Source organism: Uranotaenia lowii, chromosome 2, assembly GCF_029784155.1.
Source record: "Uranotaenia lowii strain MFRU-FL chromosome 2, ASM2978415v1, whole genome shotgun sequence".
NCBI classification, from domain to species: domain Eukaryota; kingdom Metazoa; phylum Arthropoda; class Insecta; order Diptera; family Culicidae; genus Uranotaenia; species Uranotaenia lowii.
The window spans coordinates 207855809-207869548 of record NC_073692.1 but is presented as its reverse complement, the minus strand read 5'-3'; the positions used below and the strand labels follow the sequence as shown (position 1 = coordinate 207869548).

The 13740-nt window shown below is 36.8% G+C and overlaps 1 protein-coding gene across 1 annotated transcript in view; it reads left to right on the top strand.

Moving 5' to 3' along the window:
- The window catches only part of LOC129746254 (developmental protein eyes absent), a 122349-nt gene that overhangs the window by 39052 nt on the left and 69557 nt on the right, over positions 1-13740 (top strand). The gene's annotated exons all lie outside the window — the stretch shown is intronic.

Here is a 13740-nt window from a genome sequence, read left to right as displayed (position 1 = left end):
CAGGATTTTACACGGGGATTTGAATCTTCTACAAAAACGCCATTAAAAATTATTTCGAGGGTTCGGTTTAATCTGCGTCCAGTTAGCTTTGATTTTTTCCCAAATTGTTTAAAAGAGCAAAAATAAGCAGCAAATGCTTCCGAAGAATTTTTGTCAATAGCAATTATTGCTTCATAGCGAGCCTAACGAAATTTATCATTCGCTAATGTCCTTGAAGGACTAGGAAGAATTTCGAAGTTTCTTTAGTGCCTTTTTCCTAATCCACCCTGAGTTGACATGAACACACGTTGACATGAACAAACTTAGCCCAGATTTCGACTGCATTGACAATAATGACCCAGACAACCATTTGGTGGGTAATTCAAATTTTATTAAAGATATCGTATATAATACAGCAAAACCAGTACATATATGCGTATCATTTTGGGGACCGTATAGGTACATTAGTGAACATATTCTTGATTTGGTTTGTATTGTCGTAATAAAATTATTCAATGTATTTAAATACGATAAAGAATATGCATGAGCCGCACATTGTAGTTGCAGATATACGGATTGTCGTAATAAAATCATGCAATGCATTTAAATACGATAAAGAATATGCATGGGCCGCACATTTTTTTTTAACAATTCTTTATTTGAAACGGCTCATACCTTTAGGCTTTAAGGAGCCAAAATCGATTTTGGTTGTTTACAATTGTTTTCTTAACTTAACGCTTTATGAGAGGAGAGAGGAAGATAGAAAGGGAAATATGAAAATAAAAAAGAGATTATAGACGAAGATCGATAGCTTTTAGAAAAAGCTAGATTTCGAACATGTAGTCCAAATCTAGCACAGCTAGTACATCTCTCACTGGAACATTAGGTGGTTTTCCTCGGGCCCAAAGGGAGTCTATTAAATTCGTTCTGGCGACAAGATGGACCTCACACGACCAAACAATATGCTCGATGTCATGGTAACCTTGGAGGGCCGCACATTGTAGGTGCAGATATGTATACGAAAATGAGTTTAAATATCATTCTATACTATATAATCTGTAAAATAAAATGCGACTTTTGGTTGGCTGGGGACGAAAAATCCAGTTTTGGGATTCAGCGACAATGTTTCACAAAGTCTCAAATTTCTACGAATCAAAACAAAAACGAAAAATTGAAAAACATTTTCTTCGAATATCATTCTTTAACCCAAAATTTGTTGACTAATCGATGGGTCACTTTCTGCCATTTATTATACATGCATATAAATACCAAAATATAAGCGCTTATAACCATAGCAGCTTTGCCTACTAGCGACCAATGTTCCGAAAATCACTCAATTCTCATGAGCGGCACTGAAACGTTTTAAACAGCGAGAGCTAAACCGAAATTATCAGTTGGTTTCTCTCCCAACGGGACAAATGTGTTTGACAGCGTTGAATCAAAGAAATAAGATGTGAAAGAGAGGCGTTTCTCCTCCAATTGGGAGTGAGAAGTTATCTGAATTTCAGTTTCTTGTTTAACTCAATCACTTTTCTTGCTCACTCACTCACTCACTCGATCATTGATCGATGATCGGATGCTTTCTGCCTGATTTATTATGCTTTGTTGTTGAATTTTTTCAATAGAAGCCATTCATTCACACAGCCGGTATGGTAGAAAGTAAGCAGGCATTATAAACCGATGCAAGGCCTCCCCAGTAAGCGCGTCCTCTCAAAAATCGACAGAGCATGCAAAAAATTGAGAGTTGAGTCACCGAACTTAGAATAAAACGGTTAATTTCAGCGACACTCCAAGAACGCAAATTTTCGCATTCGGTTTGTCCTGCCGAGATACGTAGAGGCAACGAAAACGAATGCGTACATGCGAAATCAGTTTGAATCGTACACTCGTACGGTGCAGTCGTAGCAGACGACTTCTCAGGCAAGCAAACACGCATCTCGAAGGGAAACATACAAACACGATTCGAATTGTTTTCGTGTGTTTCTCTGGAGGGCGTGTCTTAGATTATTTCGTGGCACTCACTCAAGGCACGCGTATGGTGTGTTCCTTTCTGCCGATGTAATGATGCAAAATCGCCAGAGAGATCGTTACGATCCCTCTGGCGATTTGAGTTACCTCTCTGCCGATTCATGTTTACTGGGTCATTGGTAGAATTTGAGTGAGTTAGTGAGTGAGTGAATTTTCGAATCGGATCATGTACCAGCAGGGATGACAGGTGGTTTTGTCAAAAATCAGGGGTGAAATTATGAATCCTATTCGATTCGAGATACTCGTTTTGAGTTTTAACTCGAATCGAATTAGAATCAGTATTACGTATTTCGTTCGAGTTCAAAATTATAACGTACTAAATTTCGAGTAAACCAGGTAGTAGATCATCTCGAAACGTTCCATTCGAATCGAGCTCGTTCAAGATCGGTAATGCCAAAGTCGGTCGAATCGAACGCAACTCGATTGTTTCGAGTTCTATAATCCCGCCGCAAGACACCATGAAGCAAAAAATCAGGATTTTTTAGGACACTCCTAATTCTGATTAGATTGCAAAACTAAAAGCGAAATACAGTACTGTAGACGCCTTAATTAATGCAACTGAGGCGAGTAGAATCCTGGCTGGCCTGTAGTTAATATAGGAAACACCATTGAAATATCTCCTGAACCGAGGATTATCATCGGTTCAACTAAATTATTACAGGAATCATTTTCCTTATCAACTTTTTTTTTCTATTGGTAAAAGTTTTTTGAAGTTTATAACGAAGCTTTTTTACAGTTGGAAAAGTTGAGATTTTTTTTGAATTTTTAACTGTATCTTTGAGAACTAAAGTCTTCTATACAAATTGAAAAAAAAATCTTATTAATTTTCTGGAGGAGAACGCACATTTGGTATGTGATTTAATTTTCTTAATAAATACATTTTTGCATTTTCTACGCACGATTTTAATAGGAGAGAATGGGGTAACGCAGGCCATAAATTAACGTGGACCACCTGAAAAAACGGAAAACAGTGATATTTTTCATAAGTCTTCATTTGGCGTAAAAAAAACTTTAAAAAGAAGGAAAATTTGTAGGGTGAAATAAAAAAAGTAACAAATCTGCATGGATTTTCCAACTGTTGGACTATTTGGTGTAAATAATAAAAATTCACACTGAAATATCGGTGCATCACTTCCCATCGACATTCCCGAGCAAAATAAAAAACAGAACAAACCTCTATATCAAAGAATTCCGAGATCCTGTCTCTATTGGCCCTTTGGGAGGGATTCGGATCCGTCCCGGGGGAGTGATCTTTATCGCCATCCGGCTATCCAAAAGAGAGGAGGAAGCATTTATCGGCAATTTGTTCCCGTTTAGCAGTTCCGAGCAAGTTGTTACCAAGAAGGGGAGGGACGCACGCATTTCTTTTTTCTTCACATACCTACCAACTATGCGGGAGGAGATTTCGGATTCTTGTCTTTTCTTGTTCTTTTCTGGCTCTGAAAAGCCGTGGAACTGCACACAAAAAGGTGGAATTTATGGTTCTCGGCTGCCGAATGAGCGATACATTATTGGTATGCCGATTGGGATGCTGACATGGTGCAGTTGATAAATCAAGACCTATTCAAACATGTCGTAAATTTAGGATGATCTACATTGTGACAGATGAGGATTACCGGAAGTTTTGCTGTGTGTGAGGGGAAATTTTTTTCTCACGCTTCTGCGGCTGGTGCACTATTTTTGGTTTTGGCATCGTGAAAAAAGATTCTTTTTATTGGCGTTAAGCAATAAGGTTCAAATGGGTGTAGTGTGTTTTACTGTCCAAAAACTGCGATTTACGATCATTATGGTTGGATCATGTTCGCTAACTGTTAACAATAATGCTCGGACTCGAGCAAATCCTCCGCCAAAAAACTTCCCATGTTGGACGTATAACAAATGAGCACCGTTTATCGTTAATATTGGCCAGCCAACAAATTTCTGCAGCTCGCACGCATCTCACGATGTCCGTTTGACATGGCAAGGAATACGAGGCAAGGAAACAGAAAAAAAAATTGGGAGAAAAACACAGGATAAACACATTAGCAAACCCACCATGGTGGCCACCGGAGAATATCATCTGCAACCTGTTCGTTGATGCCAAGAGGTCCCAAGAAGGAAAAAAAAGCGGACCCGAAGATCTTCTGACCCTTGGTCATCAGGAGATTAAAAGAAGCAAAAGGACAAACATTTATCACACTTGCATACATGTTGTTTTCTCTCTTGTTTCTTGTTTTGTTTGAATTTTTTTTCTGTATTCTGTTGGTTCAATGTTATTTGCTTACTTTTGGGTGTCTGTCGGGATGCTGCCTTTGTCTTAAAAAAAAAAACAAAAAAAAAAGCATGGGAGGTTTCTTCCGCATGTTGCAAGTTCAAGTTGCAAGTAATGCACATGTGTATGGCTGCTGCTTCTGCCGACCGCGTCGCCGTCACTTTTCTTCCTAATCCGAAACCTGCCTGAAAGCCCGGAACGGCTGAGTCAAGTGATTTGACTGACCATCGCCGACATGTGCCGCATTGTCTGGTGTGCTTCGTTTAAATGTTGCATGGTGGTACTGACTGTAGTTTTTTAATGGTCAAAATTTTCAAAAACGCAATATATTTAGCAAGTTCTTGATGGAGGATATAGAAGCTTTAACAAAAAAAAAAAAAAAAACACAAAACCATAAACTCACTCAAATTTTTTTTTTTAGCGAATTCGAACTGCTGGGTTTTTTATTATGCTTTGACCATCATGTTTTTTAAACTGAAACGTAAATTTGCCTTCAATGCTTCTCACTGACTACTGTCTTTCTTCTCTAATGCGTTGAGAGAACGTATGTCCTTGGGCAGAACATAAACTTTGCCAAGCGAAAAAAAAGGCGACGAGCGAATAAGAATCGAACTCATCACCTCATCTTTGAAGAGGATTGTTTTGCCAACTGCTCTATCTGAACTTGTTGAAAATGTAAATGTTTTTTTGTTTACTCTGATAGAATTTCAACCAGCTACCAACACAAGCATAATTTAGGTGAATGCATATGATCGATCTCGTTCGTATTGGTCACCATTTCCTCCTAAACAGCATGTGATTTAAATTCGATAAGTAACCGATAACGAAACGCTGTTGGGCACTTTTTCGCTGTTTAGTTTAATACTTTTCTGTCTTATGAAGAGATAAGGAGAAATGCCTCGTTTCATTCTCGTATGCGCATGCGCAAATATTTCTTAGCAGTGTATGGTATTTCGAGGGAATATACACCTGCTAAGGGAAACTACCGAGTTTGCGGAAAATATAAGCTGACAACCCCGAATACATTGCAACATCTTCTTTGTATTCCTATCTGCAACTCATATTCTGTAAATAAAAAAGTTTTTATTTTTAAAACTAAGATAATATTCGTTTTTTACAAACGCTTTTCAAAGCAACCTTTGAAATCATTGGATGTAAAACGCCGTCTAGTGTAGGCAAGTGATGCTCTAAAACATTGGATCAAAACGGCTCGAAAACAACACAATGTTCACAGTGAAAATAAATTAATTCTGATAATAAATTCAAAGAACAGTCACAATATATTTTTTTCCAAGTTTCTCTACACATGGAAACAAGTGGTTTTTAAACATTTATCAATAAAAAAATGAATAACTAAGAAATTTTTGGCTTTATTTTCAACTATGTCGGTTTAAACCAAATTTTTCTGCTGCTGTTGGCGAAAAATTAAGGGAATCAATTCGATTTTCAGTGCACTTTTTTTACTCAAACCCGATCGAAACAATTATTATGCATTCATATGATAATTCAGGACTAAGCAAAAAATAAGATCAATATATTATTTTGATAATCGGTTTGCATTGATCGAAAACTGTACTTCAAAATCTAGAGTAAAACATGTGGTTTTGTCTATTCTATCTATTCAAACAGCACCTTGAGGCAGAGGCATCAGGTGTCCGGATTTTTCAGGATTTTTCGTTATTTTCGAGAGATCGTCCTGATTTCACAAAACTCTCGAACTGTCCTGATTTTTGAAAATTTGTCTTTAAATGTCCTGAATTGTCCTGATTTCAAAAAACATCCCAATTCTAATCGATTTTGATATTAAACTATGAGAACATCCAGCCAATTTGTAAAAAAATAGTTAAACTCGTTTAACCGATGGTAATCGTCGGTCCAGGTGATATTTAAATGGTGTTTTTCGGTATGAAATTTGAAATACAGGCCAGCAAAGAAGCTGCGCACGTCTGTTGCATAAATTAAGGCGCTTACAACACATGCAATCTAAGCAGAGCAGCATATTATTTCAGTGAAATCAGTGCACACTGGTACAGAACATCAATCTAGCGGAACTAAATTAATAGCGCCCAGGGATGAAAAGATAGACTTTTGGTGTCTTCGACAACATTGCATAGTTTTACAAGGCGCATACTTTGAAATAAAATACAAAGTCGAGGGGTCCACCAATAGCAAGATAAAAATGCAAACTTTTTTGTTAAGCATTTTAGAGCTTTGGTTTCTTCTACAAAGTTGTTTATCTTAACAAAATACATAACTTTGCTGAACAAGTCAAAGTTCTACAATTTCATTCTAAGGAGTTACAATGAAACTAAGAAAAATACCTTGAAAAAACAGTTTTTTAAATCTGAAACGTTGTAGGTAAGACAAAACAATTTTCAGTCTTGGAAACAAAGTTGTAAAATGTTAAGTTCTACAATCGCTTAGTACATTATGATGTGTTTTGAAATTGCTGAAGCGCTGCAGAAAGCATTTAGTGTAATATATTAACGATTTTCAAAGCAAAGTGGTTCGAATTGCGCAAATTTTCGCACCATCAGCCAATGTGGATTTTATTTTTGGTATTAAGAGGAATCATTTCCATATAAAACTAGCGTGGAACTCGGTGGAACTCGAAGCAATTTTAAGATTGAAAATCTAGTATACAACATTTGCTTCGGTCAGGAATAAATGGTGTATATCAACGTGTTGTCAGCTCTGGTTTCAAAATGGTCATAAATCCTTTACTCAAATTGAGTTTGTAATCCAACGAAAACTTATTATCTAGTGTTTTTATCGTTAAATAGAGCCAAAATTGGCCTGCCACCAGCTACTGAAAGCTGAAAGCTAGTTTACTTTTGGAATTAAATCACTTTCACGTGTTGGTACAGATATCATTTATATAATGATGTACTAGAACAGATTCTATTGATAAATTTGAAACGGAAAACCGGTTAAATCATCTAATTATTTCTTTTTCTCAAATTATGCAAGTAAATTGCATCAAAGAAACTAAGAAACTAATAAAGTGTGTAAAAAAAGTGATATTTGTGAACAAAATACTGGATTTTCAATCTTAAAATTGCTTCGAGTTCCACCGAGTTCCACGCTAGTTTTATATGGAAATGATTCCTCTTAATACCAAAAATAAAATCCACATTGGCTGATGGTGCGAAAATTTGCGCAATTCGAACCACTTTGCTTTGAAAATCGTTAATATATTACACTAAATGCTTTCTGCAGCGCTTCAGCAATTTCAAAACACATCATAATGTACTAAGCGATTGTAGAACTTAACATTTTACAACTTTGTTTCCAAGACTGAAAATTGTTTTGTCTTACCTACAACGTTTCAGATTTAAAAAACTGTTTTTTCAAGGTATTTTTCTTAATTTCATTGTAACTCCTTAGAATGAAATTGTAGAACTTTGACTTGTTCAGCAAAGTTATGTATTTTGTTAAGATAAACAACTTTGTAGAAGAAACCAAAGCTCTAAAATGCTTAACAAAAAAGTTTGCATTTTTATCTTGCTATTGGTGGACCCCTCGACTTTGTATTTTATTTCAAAGTATGCGCCTTGTAAAACTATGCAATGTTGTCGAAGACACCAAAAGTCTATCTTTTCATCCCTGGGCGCTATTAATTTAGTTCCGCTAGATTGATGTTCTGTACCAGTGTGCAGTGGTGTCCTGAAAAATCTTGATTTTTTTCTTCACTGTGTCCTGATTTTTGACAAAACCACCTGGCACCCCTGCCTTGAGAAGAGGGTGCACGCTCCTTGTTTTAAACTCAAAATTAAGTAGTTTTGGTTCAAAACAGCACTTCAGTTGCAGCCCTCAACTTTGAGTAAGACTGAGCAAACGCAAAAACTAAGTTCTGACTGGCATACTCAAACCTAAGTTCGAAAGCGAGTTCCATTTTTTGAACTTTCTTTATGCCTATATTCGTAGCTACCCAAAATGCAGTTCTCGCAGCCGAACTCGCTAAGTGCTTTCAGTTCAACACACGCGAGGAGAGTTCAATTTTTAGTTCATTAGATCGATCTCAGTTTTGCTCCTTCGCCGAAGGAAAAATGGGATTAGTTTGAGTTCGCAATTCGAACTTCCTTTTGAACCATCGCAAGGAGGAAAAAAGGAACTCAACTTTAGTTCATACAATCGAACTATGATTTGACCACGGTCAAACAGCACTTCAGTGGCAGCCCTCAGCTTTGAGTTTGATTGGGCAATAGCGAAACTAAGTTCTGACAAGCATACTCAAAACTAAGTTCAAAAGCGAGTACCATTTTTTGAACCGTTTTTTATGCCCTTGTTCGTAGCTACCTGAAATGCGGCTCGGCAAAAATGGCACGAATGGGATTAGTTTTGAGTTCGCAGTTCGAACTGCATTTTGAACAATCGCGAGGAGGAAAAAGGGTACTTAACTTTAAGTTCATAGAATCGAACTATGTTTTGAACCTCGGTCGTACTTAATTTTGAGTTTAAAAAAAGGAGCGTGTGGTGTGACACAAAATCGATGAGGGCATTTTGACTGGATATCAAGGGTGTCAGGTGTCCTGATTTTTCAGGATTTGTCCTGATTTTCGAGAGGCCGTCCTGATTTTTCAAAATCGCTTGAATTGTCCTGATTTTTGAAAAAAGGCCTTCAAAATGTCCTGATATGTCCTGATTAAAAAAAAAATCCAAATTATAATTAAACTAGCTGACCCGGTAAACTTCGTTTTACCTTCTGAAGTATAAATCGTAATAAATGTTTAATTTCATCTACATGTACTTAACTGCACCGTGCTCACGAATAGATTCTTGTGGAAATCGTAACAAATAAAGTTGAATTTGTATTGGGACCAGCTTCCATAAAAAGTGAGATCCTTGAACTATTATACAAACTATCTCTGACCCAAAAAACCCTCGGATACCAAATTTCACTTCATTCCGACCGACCATTCATACGTGATGTTGTTACAAAGAAAATGCCTCCATTTTTATATATAAGATGTGAAGAGATCATTTGGTATGGGGACCCCCCTTTCATAAAAAGTGAGATTCTTGAAACTATTATACAAACCATCTCTGACCCAAAAAAAACCTCGGATACTAAATTTCACTTCATTCCGACCGACCATTCATACGTGATGTTGTTACAAAGAAAATGCCTCCATTTTAATATATAAGATGTGAAGAGATCATTTTGTATGGGGACCCCCCTTTCATAAAAAGTGAGATTCTTGAAACTATTATACAAACCATTTCTGACCCAAAAAACCCTCGGATACCAAATTTCACTTCATTCCGACCGACCATTCATATGTGATGTTGTTACAAAGAAAACGCCTCCATTTTTATAAATAAGATGTGAAGAGATCATTTTGTATGGGGACCCCCCTTTCATAAAAAGTGAGATTATTGAAACTATTATACAAACCATCTCTGACCCAAAAAAACCCTCGGATACCAAATTTCACTTCATTCCGACCGACCATTCATACGTGATGTTGTTACAAAGAAAATGCCTCCATTTTTATATATAAGATTAATTGTTAATTGATGAGAACATTAAACAAATCTTTAATAAAATAGTTTAACCATTTTAACTGCAGGCCAGCCAAGGTTATTCTCGCTGCAGTTGCATTATTCGAAGCGTCTTCAGCACCTAGGGGAGATGGGGGCATAATGGCCACCTTAAGGAAAACGGTTATTTAACCATAGAAAATAGCTATAATATGGAGGTTACATTATTGTTTCGTGTTCAGACACTTGAAAAGCCTATTCCCTAACGGGCTGAAACGTGAAAAACTAGATGAAAACGTTAAAAAATGCATTTTAAAAAATTTTGCCAAAAGCTGAAAACCAGCCACTGTGGAGGCATAATGAGAACCCCCCCTGAGGCAGTATGAGCACCATTAATCAGAGCAAGATGTGCGTTTTTGCCGGGGAATCTAGCAGCGAATTCAATTCGATGAAGTCAGGTGAGTCGTAGATTCATCAAACAAAGCAATAACAAAATAATCTAGGTCTGTTTGTAGAATACAAACAATTCACGCACGCTCATACATTAAGTGCTTTGTTCGGAGGATGATGCTACTAGCCGTATAATGTAACAATAAAAAAATCGATCATGAATTGTGAATGGAAAAAAATCACCTCGAACAGAAATCTAACTCTAGTCTTTTGATTACCTCTCCGACACCTTACCAATAGGCTAAATTGTCGGATGAAAACTAGTCAAGGTGTGGCGCTATAAATCAATTTTAATTCGCTGCTAGATTCTACGGCAGAAAATGCTCATTATGCCTCGATAATATGGTGCTCTATATGCCCCTAGTCAACAAATTTAAGTAAAAACGTGTTTTAAAATTGATAAAAGTGAAAAATCAAAAATTTTATGTTGGTAAAAATTGAGAAACAATGTGTACATCATGTTGCAGTGCGTACATTACAGATCAAGGTTATTTGAAGATCATAAGAGCTTATTTCGTGGTTCTCAAAAATTATAATATTTTCGTAACTTGAGAACCAAGCTAGTTTTTTTTTAAATATCTCTGTAAAGATGATAAGGAGATTCCATTTTTTGTGAAAAATTAATACTATAGGAAGTACGAAACAAATCCTCATGAAAATTTATTTAAGAAAATACGCACTTTCGTAGAAAAGCGTAGTTCTCATTATGCCTCGGGTGCTCGTTATGCCCTCATCTCCCCTATATTGCGCCTTTTGTTATGCAATCTAAGCAGAACTGCATGTTATTTTCATTCCCGGTTTTTTTTCTTCACGGTGTCCTGATTTTTAACAAAACGATCTGGCACCTCTGTCGGATATTTAAAGTTTATTAAATTGTTAGTGTCGGAAATTTGTTATTCGGTAACACCTCCTATATATATATACACCTTGGTTGAGGCCTAAGCTTGCCTTTTTATTTTAGCACACTGCTAGTTTGTAAGAGCAAGTTCACTGGTGTTGGGAAAAAGTGGTAGAAATTTTGACATTATGAAAATTTTACAATGCAAATATGTTTTCAAGAGCTTTGAGTGTTGTATTTTTTTACAGCACTGTTTCTATTTCAGCCGTATGTGATAGAAATATTGCTATTTTTGCATCACAGCATACGAAATTACAATACGTGTTGTTAAAAAACTTGAAAGCTGCAGATCTTGAAAACGTTTTTGCATGGCAAAATTTTCAAAATGTGCCAAAAGTGACAAAACTTCTAGCACTTTTTCCCAACACCAGTGAACTTGCTCTATACAAAGATAACGAGCATCATCGCACTTTTCAGCGCACTTTCGCTCTCTTTGCCTACTTACTGTAATATGTAGTCATAAATCATGTCATCTTTGGTGTAATGCACATTTCTGACATAGAGTTAGCTCCAATCGGCTTTTGAATTTTGCAACCTCCTCTTTGGATGTGTAAGTGTTATCTCAATCAATTTACTATTTTCTTTCAATAAAATGTATCAATACATGAAAGGAATAAGAAATCAATAATGTTGCACCTGCCACAGAATCAGAAACAGTATCAAGTTAAGTTTCAGGCTCAGGATTATGGGTAGAATCAAGATTGACATCAACATAGGCTTCAGGAACAAGATCCGGTCATAGGTCAGGAACAGGATGAGTCATAAACAGGATCCTAGATCATGACCAGACTGAAGATCGGGATGAGGATAATGATTGAAGATCATGTTCCGAATCAAGATTAAAAACAGTTTCCGTATCAGATTCCACATCAAAACAGGAAAAAATGTCAGGCTCTGAATCATGATCGGGAATAGGAAAAGGATCATTATCAGGATCTGGATCGAAATCAGAATAATATACAGGATTACCATCAGGATCAGGATATCAGGATAAGAATCATCATCCGTATGAAGATCAGAATTTAGCTGAGGATAAACATTCCGATTAGATTCAGGTACGGAATCAAAATCAATATAAAATTTCGGATTAAAATTAGCAACAGGTTTCGTCGGAGATGCTGTTCCTGATAAGTGTTAAATTTAAATATTTTTTTGATTCTCGCTATATTTTTTGATGAATTACACAATATGATGGAAATCCCATAAAATGTTTTTCTTGTTTCGCTTGAATGTAGTGGTCATGCACCATTTTGCTTTGGAGCTCGAGTCTTTATGACAGTTGTGCTTTTCCAATCATATAATCTTTGATACAGTACACTTTTCAGAGCATTTTCGGCACAGAGATTTACTAAAAGGCATTGGATTTTTGCAACCTCTTCTATGGCCGAAGAAGTGCATTGACAAAAAATAGTTTGTTGTAATTATTCCTACCACAAACTTTTCAAAGTCTCGAATTTAAAACATAAACTGAAGATGTATCAAATTAAGAATGAAATACCCTTTTACTCGACATCTTTTCCCAATGTGCAACCAGAAGTGACTGATGCAGCAAATTTTCCTATTTTTCTCAACATAATGCACCCTCGATGATGAGCTCTAATAAATCTGCAAGCTCGGTGCTTGTCGTTCCGAAAAGAAGTGCTTAGATAAAATATTAGCCAACCCGGCTTTCCCGGAATTTTGAGGCAACTTCAAACTTTCTGTCCCCGGCTGCTGCTGGCACGGAGCAGCACAACCGAACAATATGCTTAAAGGGACCAGAAACGGTCAGTTTTTTTTTCTCTCGATACTCTCGGCTAAAGGCTTCGAATATTTTCCATTCCAACACGTTCCTCCCGAGAACGAGCGAACGCGATCCACGAGTGAGCAAGCCCCCAGCGCAGCCACACATGGGAAAGATAAATTCCGAGAATCTCGGCACGCTGCGGCAACATAATTTACAAACATAATTAATTTTATATTATTTTTTAATTTATTTTTCATTAGGGTTTTGCTCTCTTTTGTTTATAGCCCGAGATTCCGGGGTAACATTCTATACAAATTTTTCTGCTGTTTGTTGTTTAGGCCTTTCGATGAGGGAATTGAACACGACCGGGAGTCAATATCGCATCTTGTCGTGTCGTTGCCTCGGGGTTCAACGTGTCGATCTTATCACCCGAAGATCTCTATGGTCAACGAATTTTGTTTTTGTTCCTGCTCTGCTGCTGTTTCTTCGCCTTTTTCTCCTGATTCCCTCTTTGATACTCGCTATCAGCAGCGCTCCGTTCTGTAACGGGTTTGATTTTTGTTTGTTTTATTCGCTGTTCCACAGCGAGATATGCTAATAAGGCACGCAGCTCGGAGGGACCCACCGAAAAAAAAGGTCCCTATACCAACAACAATCGACAGACGGACGGTGGTGTCAACTCATAAATTTCCCCATTTATTGATTTTATCGGGGAACATAATTTGTTGAGCGAGCAGTAACATCTAGATCATAAAATATTTATCACAATCGCCAGCTGCCGGGGAGAATCTTTCAGTTTCCAATAAAAACTTTGGAATGGTTGAGCATGACATTTTTTTTGTCCATGGTTTTCGATAATTGGAAGAATTATGTACAACAACAAATATAACGTGAGAAACTTTTAGTTTACTTGAACTAAAAAGT